At 39.7% G+C, this 19,620-nt stretch overlaps 1 protein-coding gene across 1 annotated transcript in view; it reads left to right on the forward strand.

The window, feature by feature from the left end:
- Nucleotides 1–1,532: 1,532 nt before the first annotated feature.
- Daao2 (D-amino acid oxidase 2) overlaps nt 1,533–19,620 on the forward strand; it is a 547,438-nt gene continuing 529,350 nt past the window's right edge. The window contains exon 1 of the mRNA XM_090380937.1: nt 1,533–1,644. The gene's annotated coding sequence lies outside the window, so the exon portion shown is untranslated. The remainder of the gene's footprint in view (nt 1,645–19,620) is intronic.

The following is a 19,620-nucleotide window of genomic DNA, read 5'->3' on the forward strand; positions in this document are numbered from 1 at the left end:
AGCAGGATCAAGAAAAGTTGAGCAGATGTGCTGAGAGGTGGCAATTGAATGTTTAACATTGACAAATGCAGAGTACTGCATTTTAACATTGACAAATGCAGAGTACTGCATTTTAACATTGACAAATGCAGAGTACTGCAATGCAGAGTACTGCAATGCAGAGTACTGCATCAGAGAACCCCAGAGTAACGTGCTGAGTGGTACTACACTCAGGGTAGGGGAGAATGAAAAATCCTGGGTGTGATTTTGCAGTCAGACATGAAGTTTTCTGTGCAGTGCCAAGAGGCTGCAAAAGCAGCTCATGGGGTCTTTTCAGTGATATATAGGAATTTTGCTAGCAGGGATAAGGAGGTGATTGTCGACTTGTATAAGGCAATGGTTAGCCACACCTTGAGTACTGCATACAGGTCTTGAGGCCTCATTTCAGGAAAGATGTAGAGCTGCTGGAATGAGTACAGAAGGGCAACGAGAATAGTGAGTGGAACAAAAGGTTGCTGCTACCAAGAAATGCTTAAGTTCCGCGAGGTGATCTGATTGGGGTATAATAAGGCTCTGAATGGTTTAACTCACCTCAATTCTTGCTCAGATTATGCACCTGAGGGGGCATTAATTCAAATTGAGGAAAGACAGTTGTAGTGTAGAATAGATTTGCCAAAATTTGCTTTTAGCCAGCAAGTGGTTGGTTGCTGGAACAAACTTCCATCTATCATTATGGAATTTGTCAGCTTAAATAAATTCAAGGCTGAACTAGACAAAATTTTGGGGTGAATGGATAGGTTTTTTTTTTTTTTTTTTGACTGATTCTATGTACACTTGGTTTCTTGCATCATATCCTCTACTAATATTAATATTCTGTATCAAACCAGGAAACTCTATCATAACACCAGGGAACTCTATCATAACAGGAACACCGCTTACATTTTGAAGAAATTTGTAGGCGATTCGTTCCTTCAAAGACGTTGTCCTTTGCTCTTTCTATTTTCAGTGGGAGGCAGCTAAAGTGCTAAGTTATTGTTTCGATAATTCATTGAACTGAAAAAATCGACATTTTTTTCCCTCCTCTTCTTCTGGCTTTCTCCTAGTGATGAGTATAATCGAAAGGTCATAATCGAAATAATGAATTTACAGTTCCATAATTGATCATGAAATTTTAATTGAGAATTTTATGCGGACTTTGGGTGGTGGTTAAAGCGCACTCAAAGAGAGAGAGAGAGAGAGAGCGTCTAGTTGAGTTGCACGAGTTAAGCTTTAGTTTTGATAACTTCATTTCGAATCACTCCGCGATTATGCCAATCAATGATTTGCATAATCGATCATAGGAATAATCGATTTAATCATTCGATTCTGCCCATCACTACTTTTCCCTTCTCCACCTCTCATTGAAACTATGGGCGAAGTCTTACGATAGAGCCTTGCATAAACATCAGTGTTGTAATCAGTCTATCGGAGTACTATTTGTCTGTAGTTTTAGTGATGCTCTCTCAGCCTTGACCTGTTAATCAAACTGTGTAACAAGCATGCAGATAAATGCAGCTCCGCGAAGATAATTCACCACTTGGTCGGCGGTGTTCCATATTGTGAATGTTATTCATTTATGTTTTGCAGTATCAATAAGCTGCCAGTTTCATGTTCACAGACAGTTTCGTAAGTACAGAAAGATATATTTGCTATCTTAACAGTTTAAAATGAAAGTATAATACACATACACATATGTAATTCAACATTCAGAAATATAGTAAAATATGGGAAATAAGTCAGAAATAAATGGGAATGAATAAATTTTCTAACATTTTAAAACAATTAATTTATTAATACATACATAGAAGAACTCTTTATTTATTGCATACAAAACGTACATGCCGTACACAATACCCTTCACGGCTACAAGCCAGAAATGACTACGTACATAATGCGCACAATATATTAGTACACTTTTAAGAATTTTTTCGTAAAATATTTGGTTATTTTTTGTTGTAGACTCGACTTTACTGTGCATCGTCCATAAAAATGTTCGCATTTGTTTTAACACTCCTGACCATTCGGCTACGTCAGGCACCGTTTGTTAAATATGGTCACCCGCCATGATAAGGGAGCAGCGTATATGGCGCATTTCAAATTTTAAATGAATAGCATATTTGCCACTTTTGTTTGTGATATTCAATTAAAACAAGGTCAGTAATTTCAGGTCCAATCATGAATAACGGTGTCAATGTATAAAGTGAATATAGGCCCAAGCACTGTTGCTAGTCGCTGGAGAGTCCAGAGTGTCCCCAAGACAGAATATGGAATAAGATGCATACTGTTATAAAATTATATCAATGCCTGTGTAAAATCCTGCATCTCTAATATCAGTTTCATAATTATTTTATTTGGGTGTAGAACGTTGATAAGCCATACCAATTTTTGGTATGGCTTATCATTAGCATCTTTGGAAAAACACCACACAAAAAAAAAAAAAAACCTTTAAAAGGAAAAATAAATCATTACTTGCTGCAGAATAAGAATACTACTGGAATTATTATGTGTGGAAGGTTTAATATTTTCCTCATTGCCTTCGTTGCCCTAATTTTCGTGCAACTCATCGTCGATACTGTAACTAGTTTGTTGAATACTCTTCAAAATGTTGGAATCACTCGGATATTCAGCTACTATGACATCGTTATCAGCTCCTAAAAATTCGTCAAGAACAGTTTTTCTCCACTGATCAAATCTCTCGCTTGAAGTTCTTCCCAACAATACTCAATGTCTTGTAGTAGTTCATCCTTGTCTTCGCTGTTAATTGGCGTTTTAACAAAACCTGCTTTTGTGAAACAATTCTTAATCGTTGTTTCATCACATCTTGACTCCACGCTTTCCCCAACTCTGTATGCACATCCGCAAATCTATAACAGGATCTACAGGTTGGTTGGTATTTTATTATAATTCTCAGTATAATTTTTTTTCAGATGCGCCTTGGGTAGCGTATTTTAAAATTCTTGATAAATGTCTTGGTCCATTGGCTGCAGTTTAGACGAGGTATTCGGAGGGAAGAAAAACGAGCTTCACACTAGTAAGTTTCGAAATTACCGAATCGTGTTAATTGCCGACAATCAAAATTCTTAATAAATGCCTTGGTCCATTGGCTGCAGTTTAGACGAGGTATTCTGAGGGAAGAAAAGCGAACTTCACACTAGTAAGTTTCGAAATTACCGAATCTCTTACTAAAAGCTTCAGTTTTTCATTACCAGCCATATTTGCACCAATCGAAACTGTAATTTTCTCCTTACTATTTTTACCACCTAAACATTTATCACTTTTAAAAGTAATAAACATTTTAAAAGTTCGGCAAACATTTAAAAAATAGACCTGTTTCGTCAACGGTGAATAAGCCTTTGTGCTCGTAGTCCTCCATAATTTTTTTTCCAAACTGTTTCTTTCCAGCGGGTACAGTCTTTTTCGATTACAACTCCACTTTTACCAGAAATCACTTTTTCGAGTAAGCCTTTTTAAGCGCTTTTTAAATTTGTCCACCCAACCGGAACTGGCTTTATGCGCCAGAAAATATGCGTACTCCATAACCTTTTCATTTATTAATGGCCCTGATTATCGGCATGTTTTGGTCGAGACCAAAACATTGATTTGAGAAGTTGATTCGAGAATCAACTTCACCCACTTAAAAAAGCGGCTTCATCTACATCTTCACACTGGCATAATTTCAAGCTTCCGACTGCGTCCCGTTTCATCAAACAGTTTGAGAATCGAAACACGGCTTTTCAGAATGGTTGACACTACTGGTAGGGTTAACAAATTTTAAAGAGATTTTTTTTTTTTGTAACTCTCCGATCTACACTGTTAAGCACTTCCACTTTTTCCACTAAACTGAAGGATTCCCTTTAGACATTGTAAGGTTACTTGCACAGCATCTCCGCGTAGGTTCTCTGTATCGGTCGAGCCAGAGTATTAAGTGTGTAGGATATGCAGTATATTGTGCCCATTGTTCATCAGGCCTGTTAGCCGCCAGGCCCCTCGTGGTGCCCGACGTTACCAATACTAGCTGGCGGGGTGTTACCAGAGATTAAATCAGTACTCTGACAGGACTCAACCTACTTTCCTGAGATTTCAGTGGCTAGAACCAAAATAAATAAAATAAAAATTAGAAAAATAAATGGTCGCGAGGATGTTTTATTACGAATTTGAGGTTTTGCTTTAGGAGTACTGTTTGGGGCTTTACGCTGAATGGCTTGATAAAGCCTAATTGGGCCAGACAAGAATTTTGGTGTGGCTTAAAATTTTGATGTAGGGCTAATCCCTGTGTAAGATGACAGATTTGGGTGGGGAGGCAAAGGCTGGGGGGAATAGGAAGCAGAGGGGTCGATAAGCGTCAGTTTGTAATATATAAATTTTCTTCGTTATACAGAAACCATTTTCAATAAAATGACCAAGGGTAAATCTAAAAAGTTCGCTACATAGAAAAATTCGGTATGTGGAAGTTCGTCCGACTGAAATAATTATTTAGAACTGAACTAGTAAATGTCTCCAGTAACCTTGAAATAAGCATTTGTGAATTAAAAAAATTTGCAGATCCTAAACAAAATACCATATATGGGCTCCCAGCCGGGGGGGGGGGGGGGTGGCGGATTTTCCTCTTATTCTTCAAATTAATATTATTTTCTTGCAATATTCAAACCATTTACTGTTGTTGAAAGGTGAGGCACTCGGCCCACGTCGGTGGTTCAGCTGACTTTATTAGCCTGCAATCCATTATTAAGTAAATTCCTTTGATTCTTTTTATTCTTATTAGCTATGGTATTAGTTTTTCAGTAAATTTATTTCAGCTAAGTATGATTGTACTAGTATATGAAAAAAAAAATCTATATATATATATATATATATATATATATACAGATATATAGTGTTATAACGACATTGATATGTGAGTTTAGGGTGAAATCGAAATCATGACTCAGATCAGAGCAGCAAAGCAAAAGGCTCAAGCTAATGGGAGTGAAATGGTCAGGAGAGAATTGAGGGGGCAGTTTCCCTCTGAATCACAGCCTTTTAAAATACACCGCTTGTTTGATGTTTGTGGATAAATCAGGTACGGGACATGTACCTGATTGCTCCACAAATCTGATTACTTTTGTGTGTGCGCGATGTAAGGAGTGTGAGAAAATCTGCCGACAACTCAGCGTTGTTATTGGCCTATATGAGAACTTGAAGGACAGAGTGGATGCCCTCGAAGGATCATAATTGAAGGGCCCATGAAGCTCTCAGTTGCCCACATCAACTCCAGAGCTTGCACAAGATCATCACGCAACACAGCGCCAACCTCCAAGGCAGAATGCGCTAGTCCCACAAGAACTAGAGTCACCTGACAATAGAGTTGACTCTATTGTCAAGGAAACGGGAAACATGGTGTGTATAAAGGATAGGTGGAACACGACCAGGGTATATCTGCCAGGGGCAAAGGTTGATGACGTTGTAGAGCAGATATCATCTTTTAAGGGCGCAAAAGGTGATATTGTTGTCACTAATGATATTAAGAGTAGGAGACCGGCGGAATTACTTAACAAGTACAGGTCACTATTGAAAAAAGCCGTGAAGGTTGAATTTGAAAGTGTCACACACTAGGAAAGGAAGGAGTATATGATGAGAGCCTTTTGAATCAATTCAGCCTTGGAAAGATTGTGCAAGGCTCAAGGGGTAGAATTTTTTTCAGCCTGGTCTGTACTTGTTAGTTAACAGTAGAGACTGCTTCTGCAGGGATGGGATACACTTAAATAGAAAGCGTGCAAGAATATTTGCAGATGCTATCGAAGCAGTGTTAGTTGGGTCGGAAAACTGCTAGCTTGGGGGGAAAGAAGGACTAATATATATTAACAGTAGCCGCTGGCAGAGGTGAAAGTGATTCTTGCACTGCTTCTATTGGAATGAGCAGCAGTCTGGAAAACAAGATGCAGGGTATTTCAGAGACTGTTGGGAGTCATTGCGGTACAAGTAAACACATGGGTTGTGTTGGGGTAGCTAGGAATAGGAACAGGTGCATGTATACTTGCGTATACTGTACACCAATGTTTAGGAGTTTGGTAAATAAATTTGATCAATTTGAGGTGTTGGTCAAAACATCAAAGGCAGATATTGTTGGGATATCAGAGACATGGTGTCACACTGATATAAGGAATGTAGAACTGAAATTTGCGGAGTACACTATGTACAGGACGGATAGACAGAATAGGAAGGGAGGAGGGGTTAAGCTATTAGTTAAGAAACACATAAAATCCAAGGAAGTGCAGGCAGTCGACATCACTGGACAGTGCAGTTTCGAGTGACTGGGAGATGAAAATTGAGAGTAGGAGTGTGCGAGTCTGAGTATAATAAAAAAACTGTACAGGGGAATAGAGTGGGCAAGTAAATCAGAGAGTCTTATAATGGGGGATTTTAATTTCCCAGATATTGACTGGATTTGTGGAATTTGTGGTTGTGGGTTGGTCACTGAGGCACTAGCAAGGCTTTTGTGGATTTATTGGATGATTGTTTTCTACATCAGCATGTTAGGGAGGCAACTGGAGGGAGTAATACTCTTGATGTGATTATCAGTAGTGATTCTTCATGCATTAAGAATCTGCAGAGAAAGGAATCATCAGGTGGCAGTGATCACAATGTGCTGAAGTGGGATTTACTCAAAGAGATAACTACCATCAAGGGTAAAGGGAAGGGTTTTTGCTTTAGTTAAGGTGAGTACGGGGGTCTGAGACAAGTATTTAAATTCTATACGGTGGACCAACTGATGATGTTACCAACAGCAAATTCAGAATGGGAAGCACTCAAAGAATTAATCTTGGAAGCTACTAGGCTTTTCATACCAACTAAGAAATATTGTTCAAGGTTTAGGCCTAAATGGATAATGAACCAATGAGACATGTGGCAGAGAAGAAAAATGAATGGGATTCATATAAATTAATGGGTGACATTAATTATAGGAATAGGAAGCCTATGATAGATATAATCATAGGAAGCCTATGATAGATATAAGCTGGTCTGTAACCAGCTGGTGTGTCACAAAGGAGATTAGGTAGGCAAAAGCAGATTATGGGAAATCTTTGGCAAGTGATGCAAAGAAAAACAGGAAAGAGGTCTTTACCTATGTAAACTCTAGAAGGAAAGGGATGAATCAGATTGGTCCACTGGATATTAATGGTTTAACTGTTGATGATCCTGCTCAGGTGGCTAACAAACTAAATGAATATTTTGCATCTACATTCACACATGAGGAGTTATTCATGGAGGAGAATGCCAGAGGTGAATTTAAGTCTGGCAGTGAGCTAGATGATTTTGTAATATCTGAGAGGAAAGTGGAGGAGAAATTGTTGAAGATAAAAACATAAGAAAGGCACCCGGGGTGGATGGGATCTATATAGTTATATTAAAGGATGCAGCAAAGTAAGTAAACAAACCTTTTAGCATTAATTATAAGAGCTTGTTTGGACTCAGGAGAGGTACCCATGGACTGGAGATGTGCAAATGTGATCCCAATTCACAAAGGAGGACAAAGAGTGACAAAAAAGTAAATATAGACCTGTTAGTTTAACTTTCTGTTCCAGGGAAAAAAATGGAAGCACTGTTTAAAGACGCACTGCAGGATCATATAGACAAGACTTCAGTTATAGCTTGGACACAGCATGGTTTTGTTAAGAGAAAGTCTTGTCTCACGAATTTAATTGGATACTATGATGTGGTCACAAAAGAATTGTATGCAGGGAATAACTTTGATATCATATATTTGAATCTTAGAAAGACTTTTGATACTGTCTCACCTGGAAGACCGCTGCACATATTGGAGCAGTGTGGCATTTGAGGCAAATTGCTGCTATTTAGTGGTAATCAATGGACACTGCTCTTCATGGACTAATGTTATTTGTGGAGTCCCTCAGGGTTTAATGTTGAGTCCATTGTTGTTTTCTGTATTTATAAATGATATTGAAGATGGTATATCAGGTATGTCCAAGTTTGCAGACGATACGAAAATTGGCAGGGTTGTTAAGGACACCAATGACTGTACGCTTCTGCAACAGGATCTAGAAAAGTTGAACAGGTGGGCTGAGAGGGGGCAAATGAAGTTTAACATTGACAAATGTAAAGTACTACATATGGGTAGCAGTAACCCCGGAGTAACGTATCAACTCTGTGGTACTACACTGACAGTGGTAGAGATCGGAAAGGACCTGGGGGTAATTGTGCAGGCAGATATGAAGTTTTCTGAGCAGTGCAGACTGTCTGTAAGAGTACCTCTTGGAGGAATTTTTCTAGCAGGGGGTAAGCAGGTGATTACCCCATTGTGTAAGGCAATGGTCAGGCCACACCTTGAGTGCTATATACAGATCTGGAGACCTCATTTTAAAAAGGATGTAGAGCTGTTGGATCGTGTACAGAGAAGGGGAACAAAATTCGTGAAAGGAACAGTGGGTTGCTCTTACGAAGAAAAGCTTAAGTTTTGCAAATTACAGTGTCTGGAGACTAGGCACCTGCGATGTGATCTGTTTGAGTTGTATAAAGCCTTGAATTGTTCGAGCATGCTCAGTGCTGATGGAATTCTTCCTCATGCGCAGAATAATCTCAGATGATTATTCTGCGCATGAGAGCATAAATTCAAATTGAGGAAAGACAGGTGTAGGATAGATGTGCGGTAGTTTGCCTTTAGCCAGCGTGTAGTTGGTTGTTGGAACAGACTTCCCTCCTTTGTTGCGGAATTTGAGAGCCTCAATAAATTTAAGGCTGGGCTGGACAGGTATTTGGGTCGAACGGAGGGGTGAAATGGGAGCTGATTTTTTTGGCTGATGCTGCATAAGCTTGCTTTCTTGCATCGTATGCCTCTACTAATGCTAATGACAAAGTTCGGTGGTGGCATGTTGGGTGCTGACGTGCGGCGAGGGAACAATTTTATTAGAGTCAAAAAGAATATTTTATGTCGTCGGCATAATAAATAAAATTACTGGAAATAGCACTACACCTTGTAGTACTCCTGAAGTGAGATTATATTCTGCTCGGAGTTCTTCATGGTGTTTGTCATCAAAATATCCTTCTAATCTATTGCAACCTGCCTTCAACGTGGAAATACAATTTTGAAGTTTTCAAGTACGGTTATCGATATCTTGGACCCTTTCGTTTAGAACTTGTACTCTGAAAACAGATTAGTAATAGTGGATCTTTTTTGTTTTACTCTAATGGGGTGGGGAGAACTCTAATGGGGTGCGGAGATCTGTGCCCAAAGCAATGTTGCGTTATTGCAGAGAGAAAGAAATTGATTGGTATTTTTAGGGTCTTAGTAGAATAAACTACTAAGACCCTGAAAATAAAGTACAATTGATCTATATAACGTAGTAGTCTTAGCAGAGTATAACTGGATCAGTGGGTTCGTTAGTTCTTTAAGGCACAGGCCTAACAAAGTATTGATATCATTTTTGTGGAAGGACTCCGTCTTTTATAATGTTTTTCCACTAACTAATTGCTTTCATTTATTAACTCCCCCTGTCATTTTTTCGGAGAATATACACCAATTGTTTAAATTCTCTTTAGCTACAAAAGTTTTTTGTTTCATTGTTAAGATAGGATTTTGTCTATTTTTGCATTGTGGCTCAGCTATTCTTAACTGACTACAGTTGGCAATGCTGATGTGATCGCCATTCTAGTCCTAGGCGTCATGCAGTTTGGTCGTGCACAATGGTAACTTCAAAGTAATTCAGAGTTTAGTTGTGTGCCTGTGTCCGTCAGTCACATTACATTTGAGTGTCGTATTTGTTTTGTTCTGTGCATTATTTCGTGCCTTGTTTGTGCACAAACAAGGCACGAATAATGTGCACAAACAAGGCACAAAATGGTGCCTCCCTGTCATTTTTTCTGGATCCGTCACTGAATAGAGGCCATACTTCTCGCTGTATTTTCCTTGGTTTTGGCGGATGGCCAAAATCGTTAAAATCATCGAATCGGTAACATTAAGCCGTTTAGTGTATAATTTTTGACAATACTGTATGTTTTTACCTTTATATTCGCAGGTAGGAACTGGCTCTTTTATGACTTCTATTACATGATTTCGGCCACCGATTGATTATACTACTTGGTCCGATTATAAACTCTGCTTTGAATCCACACCATACTGTAACGTATGAACTTTGTAGTGGTCTTTCATGCAGCACAGATGAATGAGAAGTTCTCCATATTCGAAAAGTGTCTCATCAAACCACAAGATTACTCGAGTCCATGTATCGACAACTCGGCGTTCTTATGGGCCTATATGAGAGCTTGAAGGACAGGGTGGATGCCCTCGAAGAAACTAAATTGAGGGGCCCATCAAGCTCTCAGCTGCCCACATCAACGCCATAGCTTGCACTTGGGCATCGCGTGACATAGAGACAACCCATAAGGCAGAATGCGCTGGTCCCGAAGGAACTAGTAGTTGTTGGTGACTCTATTGTCAGGGAAACGGGGAACATGCTTTGTAAAAAAGATAGGTGGAACAGGACCAGGGTATGTCTGCCAGGGGCAAAGGTTGATGACGTTGTAAAGCGAATATCATCTTTTAAGGGCACAAAAGGTGATATAGTTGTACACGTTGGCACTAATAATATTAAGAGTAGGAGACCGGCAGAATTACTTAACAAGTAAGGTCACTGTTGAACAAAAGCCGAGAATTAGGGTTGAATTTGAAAGTGTCTGCAATTCTGCCCAGACACGATAGGAGGGAGTATATGATGAGAGCCATGTCGATCAATTCGGCCCTGGAAAGATTGTGCAAGGCTCAAGGGGTAGAATTTTTTTCAGCCTGGACTGTACTTGTTAACAGGAGAGATTGCTTCTACAGGGATGGGATACACTTAAATAGAAAGGGGGCAAGAATATTTGCTGATGCTATCGAGGCAGTGTTAGGTGGGTCGGAAAACTGCTAGCTTGAGGGGAGACAAAGACCAATAGATTGACAGTAGCCACTGGCAGAGGTGAAAGAGATTCTTGCACTGCTTCTATTAGAATGAGCAGAAGCCTGAAAAACAAGATGCATGGTATTTCAGAGACTGCTGGGAGCCATTGCGGTACAAGTAAACACATGGGTTGTGTTAGGGTAGCTAAGAATAGAAACAGGTGCAGGTATACTTGCGTGTACACCAATGCTAGGAGTTTAGTAAATAAATTTGATGAATTTGAGGTATTGCTCAAAACATCGAAGGCAGATATTGTTGGGATATCAGAGACGTGGTGTCACACAGATATAAGGGATGCGGAACTGCAATTTGGGGAATACAACGTCTACAGAAAGGATAGACAGGATAGGAAGGGGGGAGGTGTTATGCTATTAGTTAAGAAACACATAAAAACCAAGGAAGTGAAGCCAGTCGACATCGCTGGACAGTGCAGTGTGGAGTCAGTTTGGTGTGACATAAACATTCGGTGATCAAAATTGAGAGTAGGAGTGTGCTATAGGCCTAATGACTCTGGTGAGTATAATAAGGAACTGTACAGGGAAATAGAGTGGGCCAGTAAATCAGAGTGTCTTATAATGGGAGATTTTAATTTCCCAGATATTGACTGGAATTTGGGGTCTGGATACTCACACACTAGCAGGGCTTTTGTGGATTTATTGGATGATTGTTTTCTACATCAGCATGTTCCGGAGGCAACTAGAGGGAGGAATACTCTTGATTTGATTATCAGCAGTGATTCTTCATGCATTAGGAATCTGCAGATAAATGAACCACTAGGTGGCAGTGATCACAGTGTGCTGAAGTGGGATTTACTCAAAGAGGTAACTACCATTAGGGATAAAGGGAAGGGTTATTGCTTCCGTAAAGGCGACTACGATGGACTGAGACAGTATTTAAATTCTATACAGTGGGACCACTGATGATGTTACCAACAGCAAATTCAAAATGGGAAGCATTCAAAGAACTTATCTTGGAAGCTACTAGGCTTTACATACCAACTAAGAAATATTGTTCAAGGTTTAGGCCAAAATGGATGTCAGATGAACTAATGAGGCATATGGCAGAGAAGAAAAATGCATGGGATACTTACAAATTAACACATGACACAGAAGCCTATGATAGATACAAGTTGATATGCAACCAAGTTACAAAGGAGGTTAGGCAGGCGAAGGCAGATTACGAGAAATCCTTGGCAAGGGATGCAAAGAAAAACAGCAAAGAGTTCTTTACTTATGTAAACTCTAGAAGGAAAGGGATGAATCAGATTGGTCCACTTGATATTGATGGGTCAAGTGTTGATGATCCTGCTCAGGTAGCTAACAAACTAAATGAATATTTTGCATCGACATTCACACATGAGGAGTTATTCAGCGAGGGGAATGCCAGAGGTGTATTCAACTCTAGCAGTAAGCTACAGAATCTTGAAATAACTGGGAGTAAAGTGGAGGAGAAACTGTTGAAGATAAACACAAGAAAGGCACCCGAGGTGGATGGGATCTATCCAGTTATATTAAAGGAGGCAGCAAAGGAAGTAAGCAAACCCTTAGCCATAATTATGAGAGCTTCCTTGGACTCAGGGGAGGTACCCATAGACTGGAAATGTGCAAATGTGACCCCAATTCACAAAGGAGGATCAAAGGCTGACACAAGTATTTATAGGCCTGTGAGCTTAACTTCTGTTCCAGGAAAATTAATGGAGGCACTGGTTAAAGAAGCACTGCAGGATCATTTAGACAAGACTTCAGTTATAGCTCAAACACAGCATGGTTTTGTTAAGGGGAAGTCTTGCCTGACCAACTTGATTGGATACTATGATGCAGTCACAAAAGAACTGGATGCAGGGAATAACTTTGATATTATATACTTGGATCTTAGAAAGGCTTTTGATACTGTTGCACATGGAAGACTGCTACACAAATTGGAGCAGTGTGACATTGGAGGCAAATTGCTGCTATGGATAAAGGGGTGGTTGAGGGGGAGAAGACAGAGAGTGGTAATCAATGGACACTGCTCATCGTGGACTGATGTTATTAGTGGAGTCCCTCAGGGCTCAGTGTTGGGTCCATTATTGTTTTCTGTATTTATAAATGATATTGATGATGGTATATCGGGATTAATGTCCATGTTTGCAGACGATACAAAGGTTGGCAGGGTTGTCAAGGACACTACTGACACTATGCTGCTGCAACAGGATCTGGAAAGGTTGAGCAGATGGGCTGAGAGGTGGCAAATGAAGTTTAACATTGACAAATGTAAAGTACTACACATGGGAAACAGCAACCCCAGAGCAACGTATCAACTCTGTGGTACAACCCTGACAGTGGTAGAGAATGAAAGGGACTTGGGGGTGGTTGTGCAGGCAGATATGAAGTTCTCTGAGCAGTGCAGACTGGCTGCAAGAGTAGCTCATGGAGTATTGTCAATGATATACAGGAATTTTTCCAGCAGGGATAAGGAGGTGATTATTCCATTGTATAAGGCGATGGTCAGGCCACACCTAGAGTACTGTATACAGGTCTGGAGGCCTCATTTCAAGAAGGATGTAGAGCTGCTGGAACGAGTACAGAGAAGGGCAACAAGATTAGTGAATGGAACAAAGGGGTGCTCTTACGAAGAAAGGCTTAAGTTTTGCAAATTACAGTGTCTGGAGACTAGGCACCAGCGAGGTGATCTGATAGAGGTGTATAAAGCCTTGAATGGTTTAAGCATGCTCAATGCTGATGGGATTCTTCCTCTAGCTCAGAATAATCACCTGAGAGGGCATAAATTCAAATTGAGGAAAGACAGATGTAGGATAGACGTGCGGAAATTTGCCTTTAGCCAGCGGGTGGTTGGTTGGTGGAACAGACTTCCATCCTTTGTGGTGGAGGTTGATAGCCTAAATAAGTTTAAGGCTCAGCTGTACAGGTATTTTGAACGAACAGAGGGGTGAAGTGGAAGTGGGTTTTTTTTTTTTTTTTGGCTGATGCTGCATAAGCTTGCTTTCTTGCATCAAATGCCTCTACTAATGCTAATGCTAATGCTAAAAAAAGTTCCATACGAGCCAGAAATCGTAGAGCAAAATCTATTCGTTATTGCTGATCACAAGATCTTTTACGGCAACCAGCGTAAAATTATTAGCATTCTACTTTGCATAGTAGTAACCCAGGTGTATAATCCTAGGGTTCGGATTTTTATGTATTATCATATTCATTTTCCGTTTACATAAAGGCATGAAACTTATGTGTCCATGTTACATGGTCTGAGGATCCTACAGAAGCGTGTTTGTAATTTCATATTTCACACATTGGGTCATAATTTCAAAAATATCATATTTAATAGCATAATTTATACTTGTCGACATAAAATTTTCATATTTCGCCTTACAATAACAGAAATTATTTATCAAATTAATTTAAAATATATTTCTAAAAAATCGTAGGAATTTACATTTAATCATTTCACACACCGTAGTGTAATCTTAGCTATAATTTAAATTTTACAGTAGTTTCGCATTATACCGAGTTCAACTAATTATTCGTTCAACTTGTTTTATACAGTAGAAACTTCAGCTGTTGTGAAATGAAGCCAAAATTAAGCTTTTTAGAAAATGGATTTCTTCTGTGGTTATCTATGAGAAAATAATATATTGCAACGCGTTAAATAAAGAGGTACGTGAATTAGTTAATAAATATAATATCGGGGTAGATACAACAAAGATAACTCTTAAAGAACAACTACGATAGTAGTGTGAAAGGCATCATTTCGTCTGTATCTCATATTGTGCTCTTCCTTTACAACGAGTTGCACTATGTCGAATAAGTAACGCTTAACGAGAAGACTATTGTTACTTAATCTCAGGGAGTACCACCACCCAGACGGCACCGTTTCTAAGCTAGTTGCTTTTTCATCGGTGGGTGGTGGTAAGACAAGTAACAATAGTCTTCTCTATTGGTGAAGCGCTACTTATTCCAGGTAGTGCAATACATGGGCAACTCGTTTGAAGGAAGAGCACAATATGAGATACAGACGAAATGGTGTCTTTCACGCTACTATCGTAGTTGTTCTAAATCTGTTTTGCATCTACACCGATATTGTATAGAATCTAAAACTATTAAATATTATGCCTTGCTGCATTTAGTTTATTAAGTAAATTAATTAATTACCTGGTAATAGATCTAGCATTTTTATCTTTGGATGCTCACATCTGGTGAGTATGGGCTTGGGCACACCTAGGATCCCGAGCTGGTTATCATCATTCTTCTCTTTCTTGGTGATTTTCTCTCTCTCTCTCTCTCTCTCTCTCTCTCTCTCTCTCTCTCTCTCTCTCTCTCTCTCTCTCTCTCTTTCTCAGGGTAACTCTCTTTCGTACTCTCTCTCTCTCTCTCAGGGTAACTCAGGAATTTTTTTTTTTTTTTTTGCTGGTGCAGCATAAAAAACCTCAGACTTCCTTGCACCATATAGTTAATAATAATATGGACATTCCAAATCTAATGCTCATGCATAATATGCATGACTTTTACTTAAGTTGGTAACATGTGGACATGTGGACATGTGTTTATGTAAGGGGAGGCTCCTAGAATGTCAGTTCAACTCCGCCTCGTATCTCTGTGAAGAACAGTATCACTACAAATGGGCCAGATGTGTGTGACGTCGGTTTGTGTGTATTATGTGTGTGTGTTCTGTTGTTATGTTCTGACCGCTTGGCTACCCAGAAGCATCAGTCACCTGGACAGATGATTCTGGGTACTCGTCCACACCACGGGAAGGTGGGCCAGTTCCAGTAGATGGGACACCTATGGTCTCAGAGCATGAGACAAAAAAAAATAATAAATAAAATAATAAAATAAAAAAAAAATAAAAATAAATAAATAAATAAAATAAAAAATAATTTTTTTTTTCTTTTTCCTTCTCTGGGGCCCACTCCAGAGGGGAAAAAAAAAATAAAATTAAAAAAAAAAAAAAAAATATATATATATATATACTAAGTATATATATATATATTGGTTTTTAGCATATATACGCAAACATGCATACGTATATATATCAAAAAGTGAAAAGGGAAAAACCAAGGGGGGGGGGGAGAGAGAGAGATCAAGAAAAGGGTAGATCTTCCAGTTGTGCAGCCAGTAAGAACGGCAGCATAAAAACACTTCGGTGCCTCAGCCAGATTGATCTTATCATCCTCGTATCACTGGAATCATACTTTTCCTTAGTTCAAACACTTCTTTAGCAAATACCTGGAGCATCTGAAACTTACTAGAGTCTCTTAAAAATATAGCTTCTTCTCCTGGAGCTATACTCTCAAGAATTTCACGTATCGCTGTCCTGGCATTGTCATACATTCGACAATCATATAGTATGTGCCGCTAGCCTTCCCTGGCCCCGCAAAAACAAAGGTCCGTGTTACTTAGTCCTAATGCATATAATTTCTCATTCATTGACCCATGCCCTGTTAACAAAAATGACGACTTCTAAACTAGGTGTAAACCAATTGCGAACCTTTTTATCATTCAGAAAAGTCACGTTCGGGATAAACAAGTTGGTCACTCTTCCAGTAGGTATGGTATCCCATCTTGTCTGCCATAAATTGATTATATCATTCATACATCTTTTCTTTTCGCCTCTGCAGTCAGAGCGAATATTTATCTCTATACCAAAAAGTTCTGTAGGAATTTCCCTCTTAATACGGTAGCAAAAACCACGACACAACAAATGTAGATCCAAGGGTAGCGCTCCGGCCAACACCTGCAGCGCGGCAGTGGTCACCGTTCTGCACACTCTTACAATACCAAGAAGCATGATGCGTTGTATGGAATTTAGTTTAGCCCGAAACGTAGCTATTTTAACTCTATGGAACCAGGCTCCTGCAGCGTACGTAGTTATAGGAAGGAATACTGCCTTGTAATACAGAAACAGTGTTTTATGTGATAGGCCCCAGTCAGACTTTGAAATTCTAATGATAGCACCAGAAAATTTCCTGATTTTATTGCTTAAATATAATAAGTGCTGGTGAAATGATAACTTACTGTCCCCAATAATTCCCAGGTATTTGGTATCAAGGACCATTGGTAACTGTACACCATTCAACTTGATCTGAGGAGGTCGATTTGTATCTAAAGCTGTTTTAAATAACATCATTTTAGTTTTGTAAGGACTAATAGCAAGCTTAAAGCTTTGAGCCCAAGAACTTAAGTCTGTCAGCACACTACTAGCTCTCTGTTCTAAGAGTGAGCGAGATCGTCCTGCAATTATAATTGTCAGATCGTCTGCAAATGCCAGCACCTTACAATTAGGGAATGTGCGAACCAACCAATTCTGTAAAACTAGGTTCCAAATAAGGGGTCCCAAGACGGAGCCTTGAGGACATCCTCTCACAACCTGTTTCGTAGCTCAAAGTGCTTGGACTTCACTAGCACATATCTATTTGAAAAGTAACTCTTGAAAAGCATATATAATTCCTTGGAACAATCAGCGTTTCTTAACTGAGCCATCGCTGCCTCCCACCAAACAGTATCAAATGCCCCTTCGAAATCCACGTATATTGCTAATTCATATTTGGATGTAGAATTCTCAATATGCTTTCGAAATGCCACTAGACAATCTTCACAGGATTTCCCAGGAGTGAACTCATATTGCTGAGGCGATATCATATCCTGTTGCACTAGCGGGTCGGTTAACCGTAATGCCATTAACCTTTCAAGGATTTTACCAAGGTTTGCCAAAAGAGCGATAGGGCGATATGATTTAGGTTTAGTTAGTGGCTTCCCAGGTTTTCTAACTAACTTCAATAATGTAATCTTCCACTGCGTTGGAAACAGCCCTTCTGTTAGACATTTGTTAAACATTAATAAAAGGATATTAGGTAACGACTTATAGAACCTCGTTATAAATATATCCTCGACTAGATCAATTCCAGGACATTTTGTCAGGTTAAGTTTCTTCAAAACTCTTGTAAGTTCTTCCATCGTAAACTGCGCAGTATTTTCTCTAGCTACATAGAGCCGATTATCTCTACGTATGCCGGTTTGATACTCAGTATCTTCCTGAGGATCGTCAGATGGAAATAACTTACTTAAAATTATCTCAACGGAGTCCTTCCAACCAATAGTCTCACTGATATCCGTGGTTACAGTATTAAACACTTCCCCATACCTGAATTTGTCACGTGACAGTTTATATAGTAAACCCCACGGGTTAGAATTTCCCGATTCTTTCACTTAAGTTGGTAAAGTACTTAACTACTTAAGTGTTAGTACCTTAGCCGTTAGTAGAGAGAAAATCTTTATTGTACACTAAAGATACAATAATGTGCCCGCCACAGCCAGGCGGCCAGGGGCTTCACAAAGATATAGGGTAATATAAAAATATGTACAATATGCCAAAAAAATAACATAAGATTAAATTAACTTAAAAACGTAGCATTAACCATTCAATAGTTATGAGTATAAGGCAGATATACACCAAGATATATACACGTTCATATGCACAAAGCACATATTTCAGAATATTCACACAAGTCAGAATATTTCACAGTGCCAAATTGATGTTCGGTATGCATTTTCTTGTGAAACAGTTCGTCGATTTGCCTGCGACGTGCCGTTCTGCGCCTCATAGGAGATAGCAAGTGGAGATATCAGTAACAGTCGACATCAGGGGCCAAACAAAAGGGGAACAAGTTTGGCCAACGAGCGACTGTAATTGCGATCCGAAGCGAATTTCAGGAGATCAACTCCGATCGTTAGTAGGGCTTGTATTGTAGGAAGTACTTGGCCAAGTAGGAATCTGTCACTGATCTTCAGACTGTTCCGTTGTAGCTGAAGAAGATGGGTGGCTCGTAAGGAAGTGGAACATGCCACTGACATATATCCCAGAAGTCAGGGGGGTTGAATTTGCCAACCAGCATTTTGACTGCGGTCACAGTTCTCCTCATGCCGATTATTTGAGGCAGCCGCGGGATTTGAAGTTGGAGGGCCATGCTGGTGGTCCTCTATTAGGGGGGGGGGCGATGTTTGCGGGTTGCCCACTTCAGTATCCAGTATTCGCTGGCGAGGATGGGCTTCATGAGAAAAGGTACTGCGGAGGCCCATATTTCAGAGGCATACAGAAAGGTAGGATACACAACGGTTTCCAGATATCTGATTGGGGTTCTTGCGTCCGTGTTATGAAGAAGATGTTGACGGGCAATCCAGCACATTCGGCTGATCTTGCGTAGAAGACATTCGATGTAACAGTTGAACCTAAGGTTTGGGTCGAAGATTACACCGAGATCTTTGTGTTTAGTTACACTTGGAATAACTGCACCCTCCAGTGAGGGTTGTATGAATGTGGGACACTTCTTGAGATAAAAAACCATAATAACGGATTTTTGGGGGTTCAGTTTAAGACTGAAATGGTTGAGATGGCTACAGAAAGCTGTGATCTTATTACAGATTTCCGATGTGATCACTCCTCTGTCGGCTGATGGTGGTATTTCTGTTAGGAACTTTATATCGTCGGCGTAGCTAATAACATCATCTCTGTTACACACAAACGGAATAAAGAGGGCGATAAAAAGTAACTCCGATAAAACGCCACCTTGCGGCACACCTGCATTGATCGATCGGGGATAGGAGAGGTTGCGATGATTGAGGTACACTGTTCTATTCCAGAGGAGCGAGTGCAGGAAAGCGAAAACGTCACCTTTGATCCG

The sequence above is a fragment of the Mastigoproctus giganteus genome, chromosome 9, assembly GCF_048544385.1.
Source record: "Mastigoproctus giganteus isolate SK-2022 chromosome 9, ASM4854438v1, whole genome shotgun sequence".
Taxonomy (NCBI): Eukaryota; Metazoa; Arthropoda; class Arachnida; order Uropygi; family Thelyphonidae; genus Mastigoproctus; species Mastigoproctus giganteus.